Source organism: Manis pentadactyla, chromosome 1 (genome assembly GCF_030020395.1).
Source record: "Manis pentadactyla isolate mManPen7 chromosome 1, mManPen7.hap1, whole genome shotgun sequence".
NCBI lineage: Eukaryota > Metazoa > Chordata > Mammalia > Pholidota > Manidae > Manis > Manis pentadactyla.
The window spans coordinates 197,943,789-197,960,012 of NC_080019.1; the positions used below are offsets into that span (position 1 = coordinate 197,943,789).

Genomic DNA, 16,224 nt, shown 5'->3' on the forward strand with positions numbered 1-16,224 from the left:
AGGGGGGGAAAAAAAGGGGGCATTATGATTAGCATGTATAATGTGTGTGGGGGCACGGGGAGGGCTGTGCAACACAGAGAAGGCATCTTACTACACTGATGGACAGTGACTGTAATGGGGCTTGATGGGGGGAGACTAGTAAACATAATGTCCTCAAGAACAAACAAATAAAAATAAAAACAAAAATTTTTAATTTAAAAAAGATGGAATGAAAGGGATAGACATTTCAAAAAGGTTGGAAGAGAAAAATTTCTTTGTTAAATGAAAACTATTCCTATCTATTTAACATGCAATTACATTGCTGCCCCCACCGTCAATCAGTTCTTAATATCCCAATACTCGCTACTGACTTCATTACTTCCTGGCACCTGCACAGCTCTTCTTGGCTTTGGAATTCTGGATATAAAAACCTTCCTACTTTGTCAGGTAGGAGGCAGGAGGCCTGAGGCTTGGTCCCTGTTCCCCCAGACAGGGGCTGTGCAAAGATGTGTGAATCCACTAATCTCAGGGGACCCAGGAGAGTCATTCAAGATGCAGCTCAACAGAATGCCATACAGGGCCTGGAGGAAAGGCAGGAGGCCAGGCCCTTTTACGACTCCTTCATGCTCTCAGATCTAGGAAGAGGGCCGCTGTCATCAGTTCCCTCTCTCCTCGGTTTCTTTTACCTTAGCTACAAAGCTGTAAATCAGACTTCATTCCCAGCTCTGATGGTTATGGCTCTGCTCTCTCCTAAAAGTCCAGAAGAAAGCCATGTCACCAGGTAAGGAGGTGCTGCCATTAGCAGCGTTCCCCGTGACTCCCTGCTTTCCTGAGGCCTGTGGCCCCAGTGCTCTGTGCAGCTGTCCTGCTGGCCTGACATCCATGGGGCAGAGGGACGGGCTCCCCTGCAGCTCAGGCACAGGCCCTCCAGAGGTGCCCCTGGGTTCTGGCCTCCTCCGAGGCAGGCATCCGCCACCCTGAGCAACCTCCCACCTCTGCCAGCTGGTCTGCTCCCAGGCGCTCTTTCCTGGGACCTGGCCTGCACATGAGACCAAGTACCCACCAACCTAAAAGGAAAAATAAACCCTTCTCCCTGCCATGGAAGCCTCCCCGGTCTTCCTCTGCACCACTAAACCCTGCTGAGCTCCCATCCTCACCCTCATGACTCAAGCCCTGGCCCCAGCAGCACCCCTCTCCCTAGTGGAAGCAGTGACCTCCGGATGGGCAAATCCTACCAGCTCGCGTAACCTGCATTTTGCTGCTGTCTCAGCACCGTGGCACACGGCACCCCCACCAGCCCCAATTTCCCTCCACACCTCTGAGCTTTCCATGCTGGCTTCCATGGCCACCTTCCCCCAGCCTGTACCTCCTCTCTAACTACTCCATTTGGCCCCCACAGAGGGCTCCTCTTCCTCCTCCTGACCTCTTAATTTTTAAAAATGTAATGTAAAGGATTTTATCTCCTTTTGTCCAGGTGGCAAGGCTCCACAATTAGAAATTGTGCCAAGGTCTAATAATAATCCTTGGTTCTTCAAAACGCACAGGCTTTCCAACTCCAGACAGGTCTCGTGCGGACAGCCTTGGGGCACTGACTCAACTGAACTACTAATGCGTTCTCAGGAAAATGCAGTCACTCTTTTTCAAGAGGCTTTGCGTCCCAGTCCCACAGCTGACAAGCTCCCTGTTACAGGCCAGGCTGAACCCCCGTGGCAGGTCAGGCGGGCGCTTACTGCCCTGGGGCACACGCGGCCCCTGACCGACCCTCTCCCCGCTCTGGGTCCGCCCTGGCTCTCCGATGTGCTTTCTGCCCACTGTACACCCCAGAGGTCAGGAGGCAGGCGGGGCAGACCCGGCCTTCCAATCCTGGCTCTCCTTTCTCCCTCTGTCCTCTCCCTTCCAAGGCTTCAGTCACCTTTCCCCACCTTCCCCACAGTCCATCTCTGAGTGGCCTGATGGGAGTGAAGAGCAGGACGTGACCTTCGCACGGGGGCCCCATCCTCCCTGGGAGTGGCCATGTGGGTGTGGGCTGGGACACGACCATGGCCAAGGAAACCTGAAGAGGCATGTCTAGACACATTGGACTTCATACAACCACGAGGGGTTTATTCTGACTGGAAGGGTCATGCAGAAAAACAGTAGGACCCTGGATGCTGGGAATAGTTAATCCAGTGAGTTAACTATGTGGAGCTGTCTGATCTGCAGACTTCTTTACAGGGGTCACAGATGGTTCTTAGTCCCTTTGACACACTGGGCTCTGTGCTGGTGACACACAGCTGGGGTCTCCGGCTCACAGCTGCTCAGGGGGCATTACACCTGCCTACACAAGTGCTGCCAGAGCCCTGGACAGCCCACAGGCCCTCAGACCAGGATTCCACATTCGACCCTCCTTGCATAGGGCCCCTTGCCCTGCTCCACGCACTGAGGCCCAGGCATCCTTCATCCCTGCCAGCCAGGACTTACTTAACCCCACATGTTCCCCAACATACTGACACCCAAGTCATTGTAATGGTCTTAAATCCCATCACTGCCCTCTCCAGCAATGCTTTAAAGACACCTAGGCCAGGCACGGGGTCTGGCTGATGCACCCCTGTCCCTGGAGGGCTCTGAATCACAGCCACAGCCTCTCAGCTCCCTGCTGCAGTCTGGAGCATGTTCCCGGATGTGTGGATGACCCTCCAGCTCATCTCTCACCCAGCTGCCAGGGTTCAGTTTATTACATAGCTATGACCATGCCAATTCCATGCCTGTGCATTTACCCAATAGATATGTATTGGGTAAAACACATACAAGTATATTCCTAGTAGCAGCATGTCTCCAGAGCAGCCACAACTAATCCACAGTATTGGAGGTTCCAGGGGTGGTTTCTGCTAGGCAGGGTGGGGCGGGGCCCACTGGGGGGCTGAGAAGACTCTTGGCCCAGGTGTCACACAGGTGCATTCATCCTGAGGGCTCATCACACTGTACACCTAAGAGGTGTGCAATTTCTACACATCTGTGTTGTACTTCAAGAAAACAGATACATGATCTTTGTTTTAAGAATGACAACAAAATTGCACACAGTGCACAACTCCAGCTCCTGAGCAGAGCTGACAGGGCCCCCAGGCCTGCCCAGCACCCCATCCCTGTGAGGGTGGCCACACACCATCCTTACTCCTCGTAAGTACCCACTCTCATCTGGCCATATATGTGCACACTGACCTCTTTGCCACGAATGTTTGCTGTTTCTCGTGCCATTCCAGAAATGGCTACGTCATCAAGACATAACTCTAACTGTCCTGCTAACTCTGGAGAGTCTCTGACACCTCTAGGAAGAACGAACTGTTCCCACTTCCTTCACAGCAAACTCTGCTCATTGCCTCTGATCCCTTACACTGATGATCTGATGAGCATCTGCCTGGCGCTCTAGGCTACAAAGGCCAGCGGGGCAAGGACAGGTCTGTTTCTGCTCCCACTGCAAAACAGGGCCAAGAGCAGCTGGCACAGAGCTCAACAAAATATGCTGAAAGAATGGATGCACAGCCTGATGGAGGAATGCGCTCAGCTTTCAGCCACTCGAAGACAGGCACCCAATCTGCTTTAGCTCTGACTCCGTGAAAAGCGCGCACATACATCAACAGCAATTAAAACCACCTTCGCTGTCTAGGGGCACACACTTGTGTACATAAAGCCCAAGACAAGCAAGGACCCAGAGACCTGACGACAGAGGCTTCCTCCAGGGACAAACTGAGACTGAGGGCTGTGGTCAAAGGGGACCTGACCTCAGCCACTGTATTTGTTTTATAGAAAAGAGAAACCTTTATATTTTCCTTGCATAACTGAAAGACACGTTTTTAAAAATATCTAATTGATACTCCGGCTACTTACTGGTCCTCAATCCCTGAGCCCAACCACAGCCTGTACCCAGACCCCAGAAACACGAGACCCCCAGCACCAGAGTAGGCAGAGGCGGCACCTGACCAGAGCCCTCGGGGCCAGCCCACAAGGTGTCCCCTTCAGGGCTTGCATGTCCCGAGCCCCTGCGCGGGGCGGCCTGCTGCTCAGAGCAGGCACTGGCCTGGTACAGCTGGAACCAGGACCCCTGTGTGTGCGGGCTTCCCTTTGGATCAGTGTTGGCAAGGCTGCATCCTGCACCATGAGTGGCAGCGAGCAGGGAGTGGGTGGTGCGTGCCAAAAACCAAGCACACTTGAGCACTGTGAACCTCATGGCAGCTGGCATTGCCGCACCACCCCTGCAAAGTGGGAGAAGGAGTGGGTGATGCTTCCAGAGCTGTGTTCTCTTTCCCCTGGCTGCCGAACCTCCTGCAGCCAAATGGCTCAGGGCCCAATTTGCAGACAGGCTGCCCCAGGTAAACTCCAGCCTGACTCCCAAGACACCTCCCTCTCGGTGCTGGCCTTCCAGGTGACGCCCTAATGCAGAGGTCAGGAAAGGCATGCCACCCCCTGGCTGGACTTCTGTTCCCCCTCCACAGACAGTCAGGCACAATCCCCAGCTGCTCTGTCCCCCACATCCCACCAGATCTTCCAGACTCTGCCAAGCTCTCCTGACTGACGGACAAACACCCACCCCCAGGCTGCAGCAACCAAGGGACACTAGTGGGATGGAGGGGCTCAAAGCCCTGCCCTGCAGGGGGTGGCCACGGAACCTCCAAAGTGGAGACTGAGGGTGGAGCGTCTCTCCTGCCCATCCTAAGGGCATGGGCGGCAAGGTCCTGAGGCAGCCCCAGGCGCGAAGCTCTGAGGCAGGAGAGATGGGTATCTAGTTTCATGCCCAAATGAACAGTTTCCTTACAGCAAGCCGACCACTACACAATGAGCCACCCCAGCCCGGCAGCGGGAAGTGTCCCATCCACCCAGGTGCACAAGCAGAGGCCACCTGGGAGGCCTCATTCAGAGACCAGGGGACCAGGATGGGTCTTGACCAGCCCCTCTAACTCAGAGATGGGACGGGAAGGCTGGGCAGCCATCAGGAAGGAGGTACTGTGTGCCCCGAGGAAGGTGGAGTACAGCCTGGGAGGTCTTCGTGGGTCGAGAAACTAAATTCAGGTTTGGTTTTACTAATTAAGAAGCCTATTATATAGTACGAGCCCACATATTTATATGTTTATATATTCTTGATAGATACACACCACAATGTTGACCGAGATTATGGACACCATCCCTTCTTCACTGAGGGCTATTTTCTAGTTTTTCTAAAATAACACACAGACTCTCTAAGAAACGTCCAGGTGGACAGAGCAAGCCTCAGTGACTCCAACATTATCTGGGCCACCCCAGGGCATAAAGAGACCAGGAGCAGCCAACACCAGAGTGTACGCTCGCTTCAGGGCCTCCCAGCAAAGGCCTCTACCTGACTGAGACCACTTCACACCCTAACTCGCCTGGACCCCCAGCCGAGGCTCTGGACCTTGTCCCCCCTCTCGCGAGCCCCATGGAGATCCTGGGGGCTAGAGGGAGCAGTGCTCATGCACTTGGCCACCCATCCCCCCAACCCCGCAAGGTGAGAGCGTTCACCAGCTCTCTGCGGATGGGGAAACTGAGGCAGGGGGGACCAATGCAGTCCCTCAGTGAGTGAGCAAATGGCAGAGCCAGGATTCGAACCCCTCCAGGCCCTGCCTAACAAGTCTGCACTTCCTGGGAGGAAAACAGTTTGAGCTTCCTGGTCTAATTTGGCTCATACAGGCCTCAGATGGTGTAATCAAGAGCTTCTGTGAATCTCAGATGCTGAGCTCTCCAGAGGACCCTTATGCTCACACCACTGAGCAAGGGACCCCTGGGCATTGAGGTCAGGCTCAGGGCTGTGGCCCCTCTTGCACCCCCGTCCTGTCCTGTGATGCCCAGGGACCCTGGTATAGCCACCCAGGCCCACACTGCCCCACAGACGCTCAGTACGCACTTGGACAGTGTTCATCAGCAGGCCAGCGGTCAGCATGCCCAAGCCCGAGAGCAGAATGGGCACCACAGTCTGGCATGCAATCGTGAAGACAGTCTCAGGGAAGATCCCGTGGGGGGACCGGGTGAGCTCACAGCTGAAGCCTCGCAGCTTCTTGCCCTGAAAGCGAAACTCCAAATTCAGCTGGGTGACCACCATGCTCAAGCCGTTGGCCACCTTCCCAGGAGCGAGATGTCAGGCCTCGGGAGACTGCTGTCCTCCGTCCTCCTCACTGTACCAGGAGATGTTTCCTAAGAAGTCCAGACAGGTAGGTTGGCCAGGGGTACTGGCCCATGGAGGGTTCTCGGACTGCCCCTCAGCAAGGTGCCAGGGCAAACGAGTGTGGAGCCAAGGCCTGGGTGTCTCAGTGCCTCATGCAGGGCTCTGGCCAGCTATGCTGTGTCCACTCCCTGCAGACCAGCGCTCCTCAGAGAGTGGCTGTGGCTGGCTGCGACCTCCCTCAGCTGGCCTGCCACAGGAGGCTCACTGCTTCTTAGAGCGACCTTGACAGTGTCCACTTGTCCAGCCCACACTGGCTCAAGTTGGAACCAGACAAACAGAGCCACAGGGAGGCCTGGCCTCACTGAGGGCCAGGGGGAGGCCTGCCCACCTCAGCCCACATGCTGGGAGCTGCCTCTACTCTTGGCAGAGAAGGGCCTGAGGAAATCTGTGTGTGAAGGACCCACTACTCAGGCTGGGCCTACAACCCCGAGGAGTTTTATTCCTCAAGGTCAACAGGGCTAAGGGTCCCCTAGAAAGAAGCCATAGCCTGTGGTCACCTTGACTTCGGTGTCCAAGGGCCCACGGCCACATGAAGAAGCTGGACCCCATGGCAGAAACACAGCCCTGTTCTCTCATGCGCCCAGAAGGCCTGTAAAGGCACTTCCAGAAGGACCCCACTCTCATCCACCACTAAGGTCAGATTAGCTCTGATGCCCTTCCGACCTCCCATCCCAGAGGAGATGGGGCTGGGGTGTCACCTTGGCTCCCAGGGATTCTGTTGCTGGGCATGTCCACTGTGCACCCCACAGGTACCAGGAACAGAACACCCAGGCTGGAGGGCAGGCCACAGCAGGGGTCACGGTCATAACCAGAAGCCCAGAGCTGCGGGTTGGATACACATCACCTACCGGCCCCTGGTCTGGGCCTCACTGCTGCTCCTGTCCCCACACCAAGGCCTCTTGAGCTCCTCAGCTGGCTCCCCTGTGGGATAGTCTACCCCACACCCAAGCTCCATGCCCGAGGCCTAGAGTTCACAGCCCTTACCAGTCTAAATTCTACGGACCTTCCCCAGCCTACCCCCTCCTCACCGACTTCAGCCAAACTTCTCCTCCAGCCCCCAGATGTGCCTCTCCCTCCATCTTTTCTCACAACATCCCTTCAATCATTCATTCAGCAGATATTCTGAGCATCTCCTAGGAGTCAGACATAATGAGGTCCCTTTGAGAGCTGGAGTTCCCATCTCCTCACCTTCCATCTGTGACTGCTGGAACAGTGGAACACAGCAGGAGAGACCAGCTCTGGGCCCAGATCCTTAGACACTGACAATTTCCACTTCCCATCTCCTGAGGTGCTTGTGCTTAAAACCCAGACACTGTGCTGTAAGGAAGCCCCAGCAGTCACATGCAGGGGCCACATATGGCTGTTCCAGCCAACAGCGCCGGCCACAGTTCCGGTCCACAGCCAGCAGCAACTGTCATGGCTGAGAGAGGACTCCCATGGACTGGGTACAGCGCCTAGCAAGCCGCCCCGGTGGATGCTGCGCCCAGCAGACAGCCATCTCACCGGGCCTGGCTCATACTGCAGACTTGTGAGCAAACCAAAGGAGTTGCTTTAAACAAGCCACCAAATTTTGGTGTGGTTTGTTGCACAGCAGTAGATAACTGGGACATGTGGGGAACCTCATCCCCACCCTTGACTCTACCCACCTCTGATAAACCAACTCCCAACCCTCCCTCTGCAGCCCAGACCTCTCACTTGAGCTTTCAGACTGGATCTGACCCCTTGCGGAGAGGGACAAGGGATTCACAGCTGCAATCTTCAGAGCAAGGGAAATGACTCATTGATTTACTCTACAAATTAGTATTCAGGGTGCAATATTTGCCAGACTCTGGTCTGAGTGCTGTGGTACACCTGTTAGCTGAACAAGGTGGGTTTAGAACCTACCAGTGCAGTAGGTAACCATCAAAACAAAACTCTCATTATGACCTGTGGTAAGAGTTCTGAAGGAACCCAAGGGTGATGAGAGCAGAGAGCCGACCAACTACACAGGGCGTGCAGTGAGTGAGAACGAATGAACAAAGCCACAAATTAATGATACGTCCCGGCTCCCTTTGTACAGTCATCCATGCTTCTCAGCGCTCCTCCACCCTGAATCACGTTCCATCAAGCACCAGACTCTCAAAATATCTCTGGGACATTCACCAGGAAGCAACATTGTGGGTTTTTTTTTTTTTTTGCAAATGAGGGGACAAAGGCCCTGGGAGGCTGCCCAAGATGACACCCCAAGTCAGTATCAGAGGCAGGACTAAGACCCTCCCCTCCTGACTCCCAGGCAGCCTGTCTCCACCGCCTTCCCCACTGTCCACTCCCTGCCTTACATGGTTTGGGCCCATTTGTTCAAACAAGAGTCTGAACCAGCAGAAGGCTGAGGGAAATGGCCTGTTTCTGAGAAAAGAGTTGCGGAAGTTAGCTGGTTTAAAGGAGACAACTGGTTTAAGACAGAACCGCACTCAGCTGGTCTGGTTTCTCTGGACACTGGACACACTGCTCCCAACACACACAGCTGGAGGGGCCCTCCTGGCAAGCTAGCACTTTTTTCTGACTTCGGCAACTCCTGTGATTTCTTATAGTTTTGAATGCTGTCAAAAATAACACAATATATCCATATACTGTGGGTCCCTGGGCCATTCTCATCAGTACAGAAGATACAGAAATAGGTACCATTTATATAATTCCATGCAGAAAAAGATTCCTGACTAAGCAAGTTATAAATCATTAGAAAACTGTTTCCAATTTTTGCTTTAAAAAATCAAATAAGAATTAAGACAGACATACACACACATACATTCAAGCAGTGAAAAGTTCAGGATATACACCAAAAATGGTGAAAGCGGTTACCTTTAAGGGGTAGAATTATAAGTGACCTTTTACAATTTTCTGTACATTCTACTGTGATTATTCACCTTTATAACCACCAAAACACCAACTGTCATCAAAAATAAATAAAAGATGTCATTACATGAGAAAAACTACTTTCCCATGCAATTTGAGAACAAAGTATATCAACATAATTTATTGGGTCATAATCCAGAAAATCAAGAATGTGATTTTAAAAATAGTTCAGTAGCACACTGGAAAAATCTCAAAGAGCTTGAACTGGATTCCACTGGGCAGCAGTAGAATCTGGGTCAAGCATCAGGTGTTTTGGGGGGAAGACCTTGAATGAGTGTCCCCCTGCCACGGGCCTCTAACCCACCCACAGCCCCACAACAGAAGGGCTGGGACTGCATCAGCGGTTCTCAGGCCACTGTGCCATTGGACCCACCTGGAGCCTAGGCCTCAGCCAGGCCAACGAACCAGGATCCCTGGGCCTAGGGCATAGGAGCCACTCATCCACTCCAACCCCTTTGATATTAGGGAGCTGTCTATTCAAGATGGTTGGCAGGGTCTATACACGGGTTCAGCAGGTGGCTTTGGAATGCACGTGGCCACTCCAAGCTTTCATTTCTGATTCTTCAGTGGGAACTGGTTATTTTTTCAGGAGCACACCTTCCAAATGTCCTCCCACTCCATTCACTGGTCCCCTCAAGCCTCGGCTGGTTCTGAGCCAGTCATTCTGAAAGGTCCAAATTCTTCCCCATCCTGTTAAGGCCTCAGATCAAGCCAGTTACATTTTCAGTAACAGGAAAGGTTCTTTTCTATTTTCGGCCTCTGATGTGGCTGGCAGAACCCACCCACAGGTAAAAGGAGGGCCGGGAGCAGTCACCCCGACCTGCAGCTGGCCTGCTCTTCTGAGAGTCTCCCTTGTGTCACTCAGGGCTGTTCAGCGTCCTCTCCTCAGAGGGGCCTCCCTCTCCAAGGCTGAGGCATGGCGGCTTTGTTTCCCTCTCTGCTGTCTACACTGACTTACGCACCAGCTGTGTCTCTCCTGCATGACTGTGATGGCCAAGAACAGGGCCTGGCTGCACAAGGTCCCCTGTTCAAGGGGACTGGGCACAGCTCCTGCTTATTGCTGAGCAGCGGGCTTTCCAGCCATGCAACTATTCAAACAAGCCAGTCACACCCTCCCATGGGAACCAGGGCACCTCCACCCACTGTTACTACAAAGCCTGCCTCCCACAGCCTGTGTGTGCGGTAGGAGTGTCCTCCTGCCCCAGGCTTGGGTACGGGTGCCTGATAAACCCTGGGACCTCATCTGTCTAGTGCTGGGGTCATGTGTCCAGCCTTCTCCTCTCACTGGGCTGCGAATCCCTCCCTCACCACAGGGTGAAGAGCAGGTGACCACAGCAATTGGCACTGTGAGCAGGCCACTGAACCCAGACGGGGACACTGGTCAGCTCCTCTAACTGCACTCTGCTGACTGACTAGCCCCTGACAAGGCAACGGCCGCCTGGATGGAGCCACCAACTGCAGACTGGGCTGTGCGCACATCAGCCACTCGGCATCCCATTGTCTCCTCGGGCATGGCCATCTCCTCCTGCCTGAAGTGCCACCTGGCCCCCCAGCAAGAACTGCTGTTGACGCCATGCCCTGGTGAGGTGCCTCTGGGTGCTGCCCACGCCTGGAAGGTGACCTCTGGCTCTCCTGCCACAAACTGGCTCGGCAAAAGGGGGCCCTCTGGGACATCCGTCTCCTCAATGAAAACATTGATGCAGCCCAATGTAAGCTGACACAGGGACTTAAAGGGCTGAATTGGTCATACAAGGTCTACTTAGTGAAGGGATGACTGCCGCACTGCTTCTCCTTTTAAAAGTCCAATTTTCCTGTTCTTAAACATGGAAAGGGTATCAGAGTGGATGACCACAACCTTAATGCTGTGGCCCCACCTGCTGAGCCCCAAGCCCAGTCTCCAGTGTCCCTGAGATGGCTGCCTCACCCAGTCAGCAGCCTGTCTCTGTGCTGCGACTGCACGTGAGACCAGTACATCCTGTTCAGTGCCTATTCCAGCAGCCTCAGCTGCAGCCGGCCTTCAGCTCGGAGGGGCTGCAGCGCGCTGTCCCGGGCTACCGATGGCATCTCGGCCGCTTTGCCATCACAATCTTCCTGGCAAGACCCCAGCGGCAGGCACCTTTCCGCAGGAGGCTGCCATCACACTGATGCCATCCTCCAGGGAGACTAGGTGACACCTCCACGAAAGACCTCCAAACAGAAAGGAGCTCCCCTGTGAGGGTGGGGCAAGGCCTTCCACCTCGGTCAAATTCCGGAAAATCGTTTGGTAAACTGAGGGCAACTCCATCCTTGACACTGTCGAGAAACAGCCATTGACTTGTCAGGACCCACAGAGTTAACACATCACAACGTCGTTAGGCCCTTTTTGGATTCTGGAGGTGACAGTCCTTGTGCACGAATTTCACTGGTGTCCATGTGTGCTGTCACTTGCAAAGCAGCCTGTCTCGAGGGAACACATCCAACAAAAGGCTCAGGAACTGTCTGAATGAAGCCAAAAGGCTCTGCCAGCAGCTTAGAGACCCCTGGACTGAAAGAGCTTTAGCAACCTCCTCTGCTACCTCCTGGAGTGTCTGGACCACCTACAGCATCTGTAAATTGCCCAGGGGCTTCAGATGCAAGAAAGTTCTCTCCCTGCCTGCACCTACACCAGGAGAGCAGCAAGTGCCAGCTGCCTACCAAGCTACTCCAGAAAGGGAGGCTCTCACGGGCCCTGGCCTGTGACCCTCTGCACCCAGCTGTCCACAGAGCCCCGGGAGATACAGCTACTGGACGTCAGTATAGGATGCAGCCAAGCCTTGGCCCTCCGGCTCCCGCCCCATGCTCAGCCCCTTCCCGGATGCCACAGGAGGCCACCCCTCCCCCAGGCCCCTTGGCTGAGAGGGGAGCCCTCTTGAGTACCCGAGAGAATGGCAGTGGAGTCTGAGCCCTGCAGGGGTGGTAGCTCCCCACACCACAGGATGGGGCACAGTGCAATGTCCATGTCCCTGATAAAGGCATGATGCCCCAATGCCCAGCATGAGCGACAGAATGCTGGGCAGCCACATTTGCAACCGCGACCTGGCTGGCAAATGGTCCATTTGCACCTTCTACAAACCCCTGGGCCACTGCCTACAGGTTGACCCTGTTGGGTAAGGAATTCTGGGAACTCTTGCCCCAAAGATACCCAAAAGATAGACCAAAGTCACAGATGTCTCTGTGTACTGAGGCCTCACTGGGACACTCCTTGTCCTCTCTGGAGTCCCCGTCACTGGCAGTGGCCCAGGCCTCAGGGTACACAGGCTGGCTTTAGGAAAAGGTACTCAGTAAACCTCCACCCCCAGAGACTGCAGGCAGCAGGGAATTGAGAGTCATAATGGTCTCTTCAAACAACTATTTAAGTTACCAGGTAGCAAATGGACTCCTGCTGTGGGAACTGATTACTCTGGATTCATGCTCCCTGGGGACACTACTCTCTGCACCCCACAGTGGCCCCCAAGTGCCTTTATTGGCCACAAAGGGGGTCCACACAGGCTGTCCATGGAGCCCTCCCCATCCTGGTCAGGAGCTGCTTTGCTTGATAGGGAGGCTCTTTGCCTCCTCCCTCAAAGTCCCCACCACCACGAGGTGAAAGTTGGTGTCAAGGCATCAAGGGCTCAATGTGGTCCTAAAACTAGTCATGTCCCATGCTGCTGGGACATGGGGAGAGCGGGAGGCCCCGAGCAGCCCAGCCACAAGCTCTGCGCCCACAGATAAGGTCCCCTAGCCACAGCCCTTCTTACCATGGGGACTGTACCTTCTTATCCCTGAGAAGCAGGCCCTGCCCAGGTCCCTGCCAGCCAGGGAGCCAGGCACACCCTCCTGTACAAACCAGGGGCACCCCACCCTCCTGATACGACACAGTGCCTCCCCCTGCCCCTGTGGGTTCCCTCTGCCCTCAGGGCTCCCCCCAGGACCCCACAGCAGGCACGCGTGACTAATGACCTGCCTAGAGCCAGAGGCCATGGTTCGGCCATCCCCATAACTGTAGGGGCAGAAAGCCCTACATCCCCATAACCAACAGGGCAAGGATGGGGCCATCACAGCAGGCTGGCCTCGTCCCTGCATCACCTGATCCAGCCCCAACCCCTCGCCTTGCCTCTGGCCTCCACCCAGCCTGCGGCCCTCCCCATCTCTAGGCCGCTCCAGACCACCCCTCCTCCCAGGCTCCTGACCACTGCAGACCAGCAAGATGTCTGTGGACCGCCAGCTTGAACTTCTGCTACCCAAAGGCAAGGAGGGCAGACTCATGACCAAGAGTGGGCTTCTCTCTTCTGCAGGGAAGCATGGTCCCAACTCTGAATTATATGCTGCCCTGTGTGGGCACGACGGGCGGGAAAACTGGGGAAAAGGCAGCTTCTGCTGCTGAGATGGACACAGGCCCAGAGCCTTCATCGGATTAATGGGCCTACATAAAAAATATGCACAACAAAACCCATCAAAGGCAGAGTCCAAAGATGAATAGAAAAATGGGAAATATATTTACAGCTCATATTGCAATTAAAGGGCCAATTTCCCTAAGAAAAAAGAGGCCTTGAGTACGTGAACATATTTCTGGCTTTTTTTAGGAATTAGGATGACGTTACTAATTCAAACAAGCGAAATGTCGGGGGACATCGGGGAGACAGGGCCAAACACGTCCTCACTCCACTGCGAACCTGAACTTTAAACTGCGCTAGTCCACCATGTTTGGAGGACCAACCTTGACTGATTTCTGCTGACTGCAACCTCGTAGTTTTTTTCAAAATACAACCTGCAAACTGTAACTTTGTAACTCTAAGATTTCTCCCTACCAGTCCCCATTTGACAAGCATCCTTACCCCTAGGCTGCACCATCATAATTTTTGACAAACAACATAGGTCGTTTTTCTTAACTTTGTGTGTTTTGCCCTTATCGGCTTCCTCCACCTCCACGCTGTAGTCTGGCAGAACATGGCTCAAGTGCCTCTTGAATCTGTGTCTCCCAGACTGCCGTCCCAACAAATCCTGAAACAGACTTCATTTAACCTGACAGAAACTTTGCTTTACTTCTTGGTCTACAGGTTATCAAGAAGAAAAAAGATAAACACTCCATAGAAATACGGGCAACGAATATAAACAGAAATACCAAAGAAGTTCAATCTCCCTCGTGATAGGAAATGAAGATCACATTACAAATGACACGCAGGCAGCCCTCGAGGAGGCCCCGGGGACCGCCTCTGTATGCACACGCGCTGTGATCCCTTCCCTCAGTGGGAGTTGAACTCAGTGACTTTCTTCCAGCCCAGAGAAGCAGACACCACTTCTATGATTAGGTTACAAAGCACAGTGATCTGCTTTGCCAGCAGACTCTCCTTCCCTCTCGACCACACGCTTTGATGGCGCTGCCAGGCTGGAGATGTCCACAGGGAAAAGGAGGAGGGTGGCCCTCTGGGCAACAGCCAGAGAGGAGCTGAGGCCCGCAGTCCAACACCCACCAGGACCTGATCTGCCCACAACCAAGTGAGTGCACTGGGAAGATGACCACGGCCGACAGGATATGGCCAGAGGACAGTGCTAACCCATGGAGGCTGAGTCAGCGGGAACTCGGAGAGAACCTGGGTCCTTGGAGCCACTGCTGACTGGTGGTGGTAACATGTTCCAACCCAGAATCATCCTCATCTAGAAACCTCAATTTAGAAGATGATACATTTCCTTCATATTTAGTCCACTATGGGCATGTTTTCTGGTACTTAGGGCTGAAACCATCCTAACCGAGATGACTGAGGTAAGCCCAGGTTGCACAGATGCTAGTCTTGGGGGCTTCGGATCTTTCCCATAGCAGTAGAGAAATCAGCAGACTTGAAAGTGTGGAGTAATGTGTATGGTGCAGGCCCTCTGACAGAGCACTCGGGCCCTGAGCCTGCACGGGGTGCACATGATCATCCAACGGCCATATGAAAGAAACACTAGAATGGCTACAGCTGTGTAATTTTTCTCTTTCTGAATTGCAATTTTTGTATAAGTTTCTAAACATCAGCACAGCACTGCATGTGACAAAATATCGATGACGAGAACAGCAGCAACTCCCCCTCCCTGGGGGCTTTCTAATGCCAGGCATGGTTACAGGCACTTAGCAATGCCCTAAACAACATTTTAGGGCCAGTGCTGACTTATGCAGAAGAAAACAGGCAACAAAGAACAACATGTGTAAGTAACAAAGGTCGGACTCAGAGCTCCAGTCTGGGTTCTCAGGCAACACAAGACACTATCGTGCTGGCCCCCATATGTCTTTCATAAACCTGTGCGTGTGTGTGTGCATATAATCTTTAAACCAATGTATGTATGTGTAGGGGTTTATAGATGAATGCATGTATAAAAGTATAAACTAGTGTGTCTATAAATATATACATGTGTGACATGTACATGTGTGTGTGTGTGTGGGGGGGAGCTGCATGGTCAATGGTATTATACTGATGGGAACATTCAGTGAAGTAGACTTTTTGAACATAGCCAGTATAGAGAATGGGCTGCAGGGAGTGGATGAGGCTGGGACGGGCAGGCTGGTGTGGGAGGGGGCAGTAGGGCTGGGAGGGGAGATCTGTGGGATGTGGAGGCTAAGAGCTCAGGTCCTGGAGGTCACGGCAGGGCTGACTGACCAAAGGATAGAGAAGGATGTGCAGCCAAAGGGCCCCAGGTCACTGGGAGGGCAGCGAGGGCTGAGGGGTGTGGAGGTCCTGGAGCATGGGGAGTGGAGCCAAGTCACACTGGGACAGGGACCCCAGTTTGAGAGACAGCCATCCTGGGGCTTGCCGAGTGGGAGCTGGCAGTCACTGATGCTGTGACGTTCAGAGGAACTGGACAAGTGGGTGCTGGAAGAATCACTGAGATCTCCAGGCTGGGACAAGGCTAGACAGGCAATGGAGTGAAGTGGGGTGGCGGAACAAGATGGAGTGGTGAGGACTATGGCAAACTGAAGACACGGCCACCTACAGGGGCAACAGCCACTAACTGGGGCCATGAGAGAACGTGGGTCCATTTTTGTAAGAGTTGCCAGGTTTTCAAGAAAAAATAGGAATTCAGATTTTTACATGAAATCTCCTGATTTTTAAGTGTTGATTAAAAAAATGTTAAACCACCAGCCTTACAGGTAAATGGCAGAACTAGGACTC

General features: G+C 53.6%; 1 protein-coding gene across 5 annotated transcripts in view; it reads right to left on the reverse strand.

The window, feature by feature from the left end:
- The window catches only part of SLC41A3 (solute carrier family 41 member 3), a 93,375-nt gene that overhangs the window by 57,091 nt on the left and 20,060 nt on the right, over positions 1–16,224 (reverse strand). The gene's annotated exons all lie outside the window — the stretch shown is intronic.